A 12299-nucleotide genomic window follows, 5' to 3' on the forward strand; every position below is an offset into this window, starting at 1 on the left:
AGCCGGTAAAATGAATGATGAGGCGCACAGTATGCCGAAATCAACAACTGTCTGCAGAGTCAATAGCTGCAGACCTCCGACCTTCATGTTGCCTTCAGATTAGCTCAAGAACAGTGCGTAGAGTTCTTCATGGAATGGGTTTCCATGGCCGGGCAGCTACATTCAAACCTTACATTACCAAGTGCAATGCAAAGTGTCGGATGCAGTGGTGAAAAGCACATCGCCACTGGACTCTAGAGCAGGGGAGACATGTTCTCTGGAGTGACGAATCACGCTTCTCTGTCTGGCAATCCGATGGACGAGTCTGGATTTGGCAGTTTCCAGGAAAACGGTACTTGCCTGACTGCATTCTGCCAAGTGTAAAGTTCGCTAGAGGGAGGATTATTGTGTGGGGTTGTTTTTCAGGGGTTGGGCTTGGCCCCTTAGTTCCAGTGAAAGGAACTCTTAATGCTGCAGCATCCAAAGCAATTTTGGACAATTTCATGCTCCCAACTTTGTGGGAACAGTTTGGGGATGGTCCCTTCCTGTTCCAACATGACTACACACCAGTGCACAAAGCAAGGTCCATAAGGAAATGGATGAGCGAGTCTGGTGTGGAAGAACTTAACTGGTCTGCACAGAGCCCTGACCTCAACCTGATAGAACACCTTTGGGATGAATTAGAGTGGAGACTGCGAGCCAGGCCTTCTCATCCAACATCAGTGCCTCAGCACACAAATGCTCTCCTGGAAGAATGGTCAAAAATTCCCATAAACACACTCCTAAACCTGGTGGACAGCCTTCGCAGAAGAGTAGAAGCTGTTATAGCTGCAAAGGGTGGGCCAACTCCATATTAAAGCCTATGTATTAAGAATGGGACGTCATTAAAGTTCATGTGTGTAAAGGCAGGTGTCCCAATACTTCTGGCAATATAGTGTAAATACAGACTTCATTGTGATATTCTTATCAGATGAGATCAAAATGTTACAGGCACAGTAGGGTGTACATAAAATCTGTATATGTATCAGATCTGAAACTTACATTGTGAAAACTAACCACTAGCCTATTTTAACATTTCAAATTTGGAGATAAAATTATATATTTATTATAACAATAGACCAGTTAAGATAAGCATGCATACAAATGGCCAAGAAGCTGCCAGAAACCCCCCAGCCTCTATCTATAACCCCCCATCCCACCCTACGGTAGGCTTGGGTAGTATCTAGTTTTTCATACCGTCACACCCAAGGCAGGACTTACAGACCAGCCCCGCGTTGTAGGGGGGCCCAATCATTGTTTTTGTTGTGTGACTGTTATCGCAGCATTTTCTCCTGTAGGTAGGACCCCAACAATGACTAAGGCTAAGTGACATGATCAAATTCCCCTACAATAAATATTATACATGAAAATACTGCAGTTTAACAAAATGACCATAATACTAGATAAGTTTACCATTCACACCCCCACTCCCCTAAAAAAAAAAAATTCAAATCCTGTCACACCTACAGTGAATAAAAAAGTGTACACACCCCTGTTAAAATGCCAGATTTTTGTGATGTAAAAAATGAGACCACGATATATAATTTCAAAACTTTTTCCCAACTTTAATGTGACCTATACCCTGTACAACTCAATTGAAAAACAAACAAATCTGTTAGGGGGGGAAATATAAAAAAATAAAAAACAATAAGCTGGTTGCATAAGTGTGCACACCCGTAAACTAGTACTTTGTTGAAGCACCTTTAGGTTTAATTACAGCATTCGGTTTTTTGGGTACACGCCTGCCATCAATTAAAGTGACTCTGATTTACCCCAAATAAAGTTCAGCTCTCCTAGAAGGATTTTCCTGACATTTACTCAGTTGCATTCTACAGCAAAAGCCATGATTAACAAAGAACTTGCAAAGCATCAAAGGGATTTCACTGTTGAAAGGTATCAGTCAGGAAAAAGGTACCAAAAATCCATGGCATTAGATGTACCATGGAACACAGTGAAGATAGCCATCAAAAAGTGGAGAAAATATGGGACAATAGTTATGTTACTGAGAATGGACGTCCCTCCAAAACTGATGAAAAGACAAGATGAAAACCAGTCAGGGAGGCTGCCAAGAGGCCTACAGCAACACTGAAGGAGCTGCAGGAATTTCTGGCAATTACTGGTTGTGTACTGCATGTGACAACAATCTCCCGTATTCTATGTATGTCTGCAAGATGGAAACCTCTTCTTGCAAAGAAAAACATCCAGGCCTGGCTAAATCTTGCCAAAAATACATCGTCTCGCAAAAGCAGGTGGGAAAATATGTTATGGTCGAATGAAATAAAGTTTATACCTTTTGGAATTGTGGCCAAAAGGTTTGTTTGGAACAAAAACAACACTGCGCATCACCAAAAGAACACCACACCCACAGTGAAGCATGATGGGGGGTTAGATGTAACTGGGGCTTCAGTCAAGGTGGAGGGAATTATGTACAGTTCTAAATAACAGTCAATTTTGGCCCAAAGCCTGAAGTGTCTGCTAGAAAACTGAAGATGAAGTTTCACCTTTCAGCATGATAATGACCTCAAGTAGACATCCAACTCAACAACAACAATGGCTTCACCAGAAGGAAATTAAAGTATTGGAATGGCGTAGTCAAAGCCCAGACCTAAATCCAATTGAAAATCTGTGGGGTGACCTGAAGAGGGCTGTGCACAAGAGATGCCCTTACAATCTAAGAGATTTGGAGCGCTTTTGCAAGGAAGAGTGGGCAAATATTGTCAAGTTAAGATGTGGCATGCTGATACTCCTACCTTACCTGCTGCAATTAAAGTCCTGGTATAAGAGTTATAGGTCACATGAAAGGTGGGAAAAGTTTTCAAATGATTTATCATGGTCTCATTTTTTAACATCCCAAATTCCTGGCAGTATAACAGAGGAGTGTACACATATTATATCCACTGTACCCTGGATTTACCAAGCAAAGAATTGGACCTGGTTTGTGCTTTGTTCAATTACTGAAGATCTCACTGTTCAGTCATTGCTCTTGAAGCTTAGGGCTCAGTTGTTTCCTGTTCGGAGCTGGTTTATGGGGTTTGCTGGTGTCTTGTCTTCTGGGCTTTAAATGTGTGTAGTCCTTTTTCCTTTGTGCCTTGCAGCAGGTACTGGCTTGGTGGTGTGGGTAGCTTGGGGTTTAATGTCCTTGTTAACTGGCATTTAATGTTGGGGCTTCTGGTTGGCCAGTTTTTGTGTTGGGGATTCATAATCCCAGGTCACCTGCATTCCACAGCTGGGGGGTGTTCCATGAAGTAGGATTTCTCAGTTAGTAGGGTTACCTTAACCTAGAAGTAATGATTGTCCAGTCGGATTGCTCCTTACCTAAATTCCTGTTGGACAATCATGATTTCTATCTTAAGTTGCACAGCTAACTGAGAAATCCTGTTTTGTGGAACACCCCCCTGGAGTTCTGTGCTGCTGGCATCCTCTGTTTTGAAAATCTTGTGCCCCACAGTTTGAGAAGCAGTGGAGGGTATTCTTCATGTGTTGTTTAAAATATCTAAGATCAAAGGACTCATCTGGGATTGTCTAATTGTGGATATAGTTAGCCTGCTATTTTGGTTCTTCAAAGCCATTGGAGAATCAGCTTAGCCAAGCAGGATTAAATCATCATAACTGCATGCTCCCGTGGACACTGACTAGGGTACATACAGTATATTGACATGTGATCGATAAGTGTATGATTGGCTGCTGAAAATGATGAAAGCAAGAGCGTAGTCCTTCACTCTCAGCAGAGCGAGAGCTGTTGTTGGAGGGATACGGGGAATCTAAGGAAATGATACGCAGGTGAAGGACATGCATTCTTTTTGTCCACATCCATTACTATTTTTGAAATCTTTTAATAAATACATGGAATGCATAACATTATTGTACGAAACCTCTTTAATGCAAATATATTTTTTCAAAACTTTCAAACAACATAGGCCTAGTTTCCACATTTTTGTCACATGAAGTCCAAAAATGCCAGTTGGTACACCTGTCAGAATAAATTACCAGAGTAAGAAAAATATTAAAATTGGTGTTTAAGTAACTAAAAAAATAATAATTTAGCTTTATGTTTAAAACCTTTTACACAATTTCCATGTCAACCGGTGCAACCCTTGAAAAACCATCAAAACATTGCAATATGAATATGATGAAGCTATCGGTTTTAAAAATTGTACCCAATATATAAACTTGATATCAAGGACAAAAGTAAAAATTGTTCAAGCAAATGTCTGTATTATTTAAAATGAACTTGAAATGGCAAGAGGTGCAACCACAATCAATATTACTACTAATCCATCCATTTTCCGAAACCACTTAATTCCAGCTGGGGTCGCAGGGGGGACTGGAGCCTATCCTGGGAACAATGGGAGCAGGCAGGAATCAACCCTGGGCAGTCACCAACACACCACAAGATGCACACAATCACAACTACAGGGCCAATTTAGACTCACCAATCAACCTATCCTGCACGCTTTTGGACCGTGGGAGGAAACCAGAGCCCCCGGTGAAAACCCACATGAACACAGGGAGAGCTTGCGAACTCCACACAGGAAGGACCCGGACATTCTTGCTGTGAGGCAGCAGCACTAACCACTGTGCCACTGCACCATCCTAACTACTAATCATGAATGCAAAAAACACATAGGAATTAACAATGTATGATGACGTGTAGGTACTGAGAAGATTACATTATGATACATTTCATTTGGAAATAATTCATTTGTATAATAACTCTTTTATTTCATCCAAGGATGGTTGTTTTGTTGATGAACTTTACTGCTTGACTTATAGTGTATTATTTTCATATTTATTCTTGTTAATGTGCCCCTGGTGTAAAATTGTTTGTATTTATACAGTAATATTATGCAATAAGTTGTATTTTTTTTTAAATGCACTCCTCCTAATATGAACACACCAATTGCAATAAGTTGCTCTAATAAGAAAGGCGTTTCCATGGTTGGACAGGTTTCCTGAGCGGACATGTCTGCTTAAATCTATGATATAATCTCTTTTACATTGCGCAAACTTGCTCTGAGTAGTTTTGAGCTTAAGGATAGGTTTCCACGACAACCAATCCAACAAGAATTTTGAAGAACCAAGAAATATGGGATATTGTAAAATCAAGAACAATTAAATCTGGATAACCCATTAATCCAAGAATGTAGCACACCCTCCCACTTACACAATATTCCTGGGAATTTAGAAAAAATCCAGGAAAAACATTTAGATTTGGGTAGGCAACCCTGATCCTGGTATGCTGGCATCCAGCAGGTTTTCCATCCTACCTGGTCTCTGATGAACCACACCTGATGTCAGGCAGATGGTAACTCATCAGGTAGGATGCAAAACCTGCTGGATACTGGCACTCCAGGATCTGGGCTGCCTACACCTGCACTAAACCGTACAAGAGAGAAACCAAGCAGTTGGGAGAAGGCAAGGCAGCAAACCTCCCACAAATCAGACATCAGCCAGCAATTCCCCAACACTGAGGGATCCGGTTAGACTGGTGAGGTGGGTTAGTCAATCAAGGGGAACCAGAAACAGAAGTGAGACACAGCTGACTGGTGAAAGAGATACGACAAGGGGGCCGTGGGGGAAGCAGGATCCAACCTCACGCCCTGCTTTGGTTTTCGTGCAGTTTGTCTCAGAATATAAACAGCTCTTCATACATACAATGTGTCAAGGCAGGAAGAAACCATATTCACATGATCATACAGATAAGTAATGGGTAACTTAAGAATACAGAGTTGATATATCAATATATAATTTATGAGCTTGTTTGCCACATAAGAGATATCTTTTGTTTCTGGTAGAGTTTACAGTAAATTGTCAGTTTCCAACAAAGAGTACCATAAACTCCTCCTAAGTGCTGCAGTTTCGCTTTATGTCACCAAACTGCTTACATCACACCTTCATGTACCTTAAATTATAAATAATGTAGTAAAACTGGAGAAAACACCTGCCTGCAACTGGAATTATTCCATGTTTAGGATAAACTGGATCAGCTATGTGGATTTAGGAAATGGGAGAGATCAAGCATTCTGAGATTTGAAGATGATTGCATATAGTGTAATACTTTTCTGGTTAGAAGTATTAATAAAATCCAGAGACCACTATTGCAACAAGAAAGTACTTCAATATAAGGAGATGGGGGAAACATTACCACTCTCCAGATGTAACTCATAAAAACAGAGAGCAACAATGCACTGTGTTATATTTAAATAAAATGAACACAAATGTCTTAAAGACACAGTACTCTTTTACTTCCCTTGCTTTTATTTGTTTTAATTTTCTTTTTTTTCCCCTCTCCTTTAATTGCCATTTGAAGGTCACAATTTCCCTTCTTTTGCATGGTTTTTGCATCACCACTGTTATGTCTGTCTTGCCTGTGAAAAATGCTCAGTGCTATATTTACATGTGGGGGTGGTGTGGTGGTTAGCACTGTTGCCTCACACCTCTAGGACCAGGGTTTGAGTCTGTGTGTGTGCAGTTTGCACGTTTTCCCCCATGATCCAGAAACAACAAGTGAGTGTGCCTTGTAGGGGGTTGGTGCCCTATCCTGGGTTATTCCCAGGCTCTGGACCCCCCCAAAATGAATGGATATAGTCACATGCTGTAGGGTGTTTTCTGTGGTTCTGATCTTTCTACAGTGTTTGCAGTGGCTCCCTGGTACATGGGTGGCACTGTAGCATTACACTGCAGGTGCTTGTTCCTTTCTCCAACATGTGGAGTTTGTATGCTGTGTTTGTGTGGATTTCCAACTGGTTTCCAATCACACTGCAAAGCATATTTGCATATATTTCTAAGTATATGAAGCATGTTACTGTTTCTGTATTGTAAGTTACAATATACCCATATTTTATTTCATCCATCCATTTTTATAGTGGTTGTCCGGGGTCAACCTGGAGCCTAATTTTACATTTGTAATTTAGAATTAATTAGAATTTAGTGATCAGTGGTAATTGTTGACACATCACAGCACACAACAACAAAATGTGTGCATTTAACCCACATGTGACATAGCAGGGGGTAGCTAATTCAGCGCCCAGGGAGCAGTGCTTGCGGGACCTTACTCAAGGTACCTGGCGCGGTACCTTGCTGGTCGGGGATTCAAACCAGCAATCTTTCAATTCCAAGTGTGCTTCCCTAACCATTAAGCCACCACTGCCACATAATAATATATATGTTGTAATATATGTTGGATACAATATAATGTCTGCAAAATGTTATTTTAACAAGAATCGGTATATGCCATTAACAACAGATTATACAGTTGACCAATAAAAATAATCACGCAAACCTCAAAGCCATATAGCCTATTCTAAAGTAGTTTATTCATTTTAGTTCCAGTAGTTCAACAACGCGGACGTAGGTTCAAATCCCGCACAAATTTGTAACCCTTTCCTCTACTCTAAGTCGCTAAGCGTCACATATTAGATAGTATTTTATTTTAAAGCGATTTCCGAAATATTCCAGATATTGGAATCGGGTGTGCTACACCGTCAGCAAGATGGCAAAAGCATGTGACTGTGTTAAAGACTTTTTGTGGGCGTTAATAACTTACTTCTTGTTTGGAAAGGAGATAAAATGCTAGCTCAAAACCTAACATACGCGGAAAACAAATTCTCAGTAAAAACGGGTTGGCGCTTTGAATGATCCCAGAATAAATATATCTAGAAGAAACATCTATGGCAGCGCATACAGATCACGCAGCCATACGCAGAGTGAGGGTATAATCATTCAGATGATCTGCACCACCAAAGTACCCAACTGGACGGTATAGCGATCTGTGGATGACAGTTGGTTTTCTGAATAGAAACAGTGATCGCGGTATAGCGCGACATTAATACCGCGCATCTATACCATACAGAACGGCACCACCGCCAGCACCCTCCACCCAGCACGTTAGGGGTGGGGCAAGGCGGGGAGGTGTCAATTATGGCGCAAGGTTACTCTACCGTTTCTTATTATTTGTAGTCCTTTTTCGACGGGGAGCGGACTACAATTCCCGTCGGTTCCAGTTCCGCCCCCCCAGAAGCGAAGGCAACTGGGCAACCGCGCGGCGGCCATGATGCCTTTTCTCGGATTCCGTCAACTTATTTATTTTTCATTCAGGATTGAAAAAAAAGGAGAAGCTGAGCAAACATGGTGATTTCGACATCGTGCCAGCAATCAGGAGCGCCACTGGGTCGATGCTGTTAGATGCTGCGCGGTTAGCGCTCGGATCAAAACTAGTTTTATGTTTACCCGAGTGACAATGAAAACAATAGTTAGCCGTACTAGTTAGTAGCTGCACCTTCTGACAAACTCCCGTGCATTTACGCCCGCAAGCATGCCCGCTCGGCCTCTGCGGAACTCTAACGTGGTGGCGAATTAGCTAGCGCTCCAGGCGTCTCGGATCTCGAAAGGTGGCTCTTTTGGGGAACCGATCGTGACTATCTGGTTGGGTTTTGGACGCCGCCGACCTACCTCGTCTTGGCCGAGCATGCTTCGGGGAGTATACTGAAAGACGGGAGAGCGACAAAGAGTGATCGGCCGAAGTGGGGCGACGGGACGGACCCAGGCAACGGATTCGGTTGACCGGGGAGGGGGGCATTTTCGGCACAGCGGGCTGCGGCGCACGATGTTCGGCGGAGCTGATGCATGCCAGGGTACGGTGTGAGCCGGCCGAGTGAACGCCAGGCTGCCTGCCGCCCCACAGCATGCAAGGCTGGTGAAGACGGCAGCACGGGCAGAGCACAGGCTAGCGCACCACACCGCTTTTCAACACATTTCTAATGCGCACCCAAGGACTATGCGACTCGGCACCAAAAGGTTGGTAATGCAGCTTTTACAATTGCATCCGTAGGTATTGCAAGTAATATTTTAATAATTGCACGAATAAATTTTTGCTCCGTAGGTAGGTAGCTGAGAACAGCCTGAGGGTTACATGAATAGGGGGATGCAAGTAGGAATATGAGGGAATAAGGCTGTGAAGTGATGCATAATAAGGATAAGGATTTACCTTCTGTATATTGTGAGAAGGATTCTGCAAGTCGTTAATTGTTTTAAAGACCACATTCGGTTGCCGATTTGCATTTAGATGCCGTAGCAGGCCACAGTAAGCGATGGGATTGGTTTGCGATTCAGGAGGAAATTTGGATTTTTATTTATTTTTTCATTTTTTATTTTTGGTAGAGTCATGATCTGTCCGTGACTCTTTCGTATGGATGAATGGATGTAGAGGAGAATGCACAATAGGCGTCTCCAGATTGGCCAGCGAGTGGCTGACACGATGGTCTGGCCGGGGTGCCTTTTAAATCCCGAAAGGTGCCTTTTGGAGGCCAGGCACATGTGTGCTGGGCCTGAGATAATGTGAATGGCCTTCAGTCTGCCAGTGTCTTGCAGCCCCCCTCTCCCGTCTGTCTGTCTCTGCCTGGCTTTGTCTATACTCCTTGGCCTATCCCTCCCACTTCAGCTCTTTTTAAATGCTATTCAGCTTTTACACTTATTCTCTCTCTCTCTCTCTCTCTCTCTCTCTCTCTCTCTCTCTCTCTCTCTACCATGAGATGTAAACAGGTTTGACATAGTATTCGCTGTCATGCCTGCCTAGCACATTCCTTGAAGCTTCTGTCTCAGAGTCTCAAAACTGCTGATTATTTCAATGCAAAAATATAGTTTAATTTCAAAGAAGGTATTAGGTTTAACAGATCTGATCCCCTTTATTGGGGGTGAGATGGGGTCTGTAATTAATGAGGGAACTTAATAGTAAGTGTGGTATGGGTCTGGATGTGGTATATGGTTGAGGTGGATGCGGTTCTGTGAGCCCTTCACTCATGCCAGAAGCACCTTTGTCATCTTTCGGGGTCTGAACATTAAACTGGGCAGTCTGCACACAGCCCCGCACTAAAATGAGTGCTGATGCCAAGGAAATATGATTTGGCTTTTTCCTTTCTCATTGCCAGTGGTGACAGTTGGTAAATGTTTTCTGTTAAAGCTTGAAAGCAGAGGATGTAACCGTGAATGATTTTTTAAAAAAATTGTGACTGGCCTGTTTGTTTGGGGATTTCAAGGTAAATAGACAGGATGAAACATGGTCAGTATGTTGTAGTCTTAGATGATTCCAGAACAGGACAGATAGGCCCAACACCTCCACCTATAACCTGAGCTGGTATTGCTCGTCACGTATGACCGAAAAGGCATGTGAGTATACGCAAGCATACCTGACCAGTGTAGCAGCATTTCAGTGCTAATGGCTGCTTTTTTTATTTATTAAAAAAAACAAACCTAAATGTGTTTCATTGCAGAAGTATGTAAATGTGTGCTGTGGTTCAGCTGGGATGCATTATGCAGTAACTTACTCTTGGCTAATTCTCCGACATTGGTGTGTGTGCATTTGCCCATTGTGTCTGTCTCTGAATGTATACATGTATGATTAGTCAAAGTTTGTAATTGCCTATGCATCTTTAATAAGTTTAATCAAATCAACTCCAGCCAAAAATAGTTGCTGTAGAACATTCATTAGATTTTGTTGAAGCTGTGAGCAGGATGATTAAAGTGGCATGTTGGGGTGAACTCACATTGTTTGCTGTGTGTGCTGTGTGTGTGTATAAATGATGCCTGTTTGATGTCTGTTCCTGTTGCATGTCAGTGAGTGTTAGCAGGGGGTGTGTAGGGTAGGTGAAGGAGCTCCTGTGGTTGCCTTGGTCAGTGGTTTTCAGAAGCGCGGTCCTGAGCCCTAGGTTGGCCGTGTGCAGTTTCAAAGGGATTTGCAGGATTTATTCAGGAATAAGTAAAATACAGTGCGCCTCTTTGAGCTGCAGTGAATTGTATTTTCCAGTTGAAGCAATGAACTGTATAAAGGTGTGTTTGCGTGCGTGTGTGTGTGGTGTCACTGTCACAAGTACGGATGCATTAGTTTAAGACTTTCTGTGATTTTCTAGTTGAGCTAAACCTGTTTGTTATGGGTAGCTGTACTGGGGAGCTTAACATTTCTAAGCCGTTTCGGTTTCTTCTCTAAGGTAACAGCTGTTGTCGTGGCTCCTCTGGTGGTGCTCTGGATGCCCCGTGGTGGGTAAGCTGCTGGGAGGCCCTCCGAGGGCCCTGACTCATTCTGTTGGGTGGCTGGATTCCTCTGCTCCGTTTCGCTCTGCTGGGATGCCTCCCCTTGGGTTGGGTGCCTGTAGGGCTGTGGGTGGAACCGGGCGAGTGGCACTGCGTGTCCCGATGAGACCGAATCCCGCAGCGCCTGGACCGGGAAGTGGGAGGCTGCTGCTAGGCTCCGCTCTGGAGGAGCTGCGCACCAGGCACTCTGCTTCTCACGGGGGCTGGGTGTTGATGTGCAGACCCATGATGGCACTAATTGGCCCCTTAAACTGTCAAGCTGGAATTTCAGGTCTCAATTTGCACATGATGGTAAACCTATAAACATTCTGAGCAAACTGTGTCTCTGTAGCAGCGTAATCGAAAATAACTCTGTATCTGCACAGCTTTTCCAACTCGATGACCTGAGAAATGCAAACTTCCAGTTGAGTGCAGTCAGTTTATAGACCTAGAATTCAGACCTTTCTGAATGACTTGGTCCAACTGTGAACCATAAACATAATCAGAGAACTTTTATGTCAGGTATTTCTAAAGGCATTTTTGACTTCATTTGCTTGTATGTATAAAATCCGCATGGCTGCGTAACACATGTCCTGCTTCTTAGAGGTAACGTGAAGCCAACAGTGGAGCATGACATTCATTCTTGGTTGTTTTCCAACCATGCCTTTTCAATAATCACTTATTGGATTGGCTCCAGATGATCAGGAATCACACAAAGCCAGCACATTATAGGGTATTCATGCACTTTAATTTTAAGGGCTATTCTGGATCAGGTAAGCTGAATTCTGTTTTGGACTATCACATGAGTGTAATAAGTGAGTTGCCCACTGAATTATTCTAGACGTCGTCACTAGGTGGAACACATCTAATCCTAATTGCCATTGATTGACACCGTCTGGTTATACATCTATGAAATGCAGTTTCATTTCAGATGTTAAAAACATGAAGCACGCATGCACTAATGTTTCATTTCATGCAAAATACTTTAATGTATAACCAGATTTAATTATTTCTTCCAGCTACTTTTGCAGTATGTGTTTGTAGGGATCCTCTACCAGGCAGCAAAGGGCTTGTGGGAGGGGATGGTTCTGGACCTGATGCCAGTCAGTTGCAGAACACACACCATACATGCATGCTCACACATTTTGGGCAATTTTAGAAGATCGGTTTTACTAATTGCACATTTTTAAGCTGTGTGGGGAAATGCAGAAATGCAC

General features: G+C 42.9%; 1 protein-coding gene across 3 annotated transcripts in view; it reads left to right on the top strand.

Annotated features, from left to right (window-relative positions):
- The first annotated feature begins 8032 nt into the window (after nt 1-8032).
- LOC111850730 (F-box/LRR-repeat protein 19) overlaps nt 8033-12299 on the top strand; it is a 40767-nt gene continuing 36500 nt past the window's right edge. The window contains exon 1 of one of the 3 annotated variants that reach the window (XM_072703933.1): nt 8033-8814. The gene's annotated coding sequence lies outside the window, so the exon portion shown is untranslated. The remainder of the gene's footprint in view (nt 8815-12299) is intronic. The other 2 variants (XM_072703931.1, XM_072703932.1) reach the window with 2 other exon arrangements.

This window comes from Paramormyrops kingsleyae, chromosome 20, assembly GCF_048594095.1.
Source record: "Paramormyrops kingsleyae isolate MSU_618 chromosome 20, PKINGS_0.4, whole genome shotgun sequence".
Lineage (NCBI taxonomy): Eukaryota > Metazoa > Chordata > Actinopteri > Osteoglossiformes > Mormyridae > Paramormyrops > Paramormyrops kingsleyae.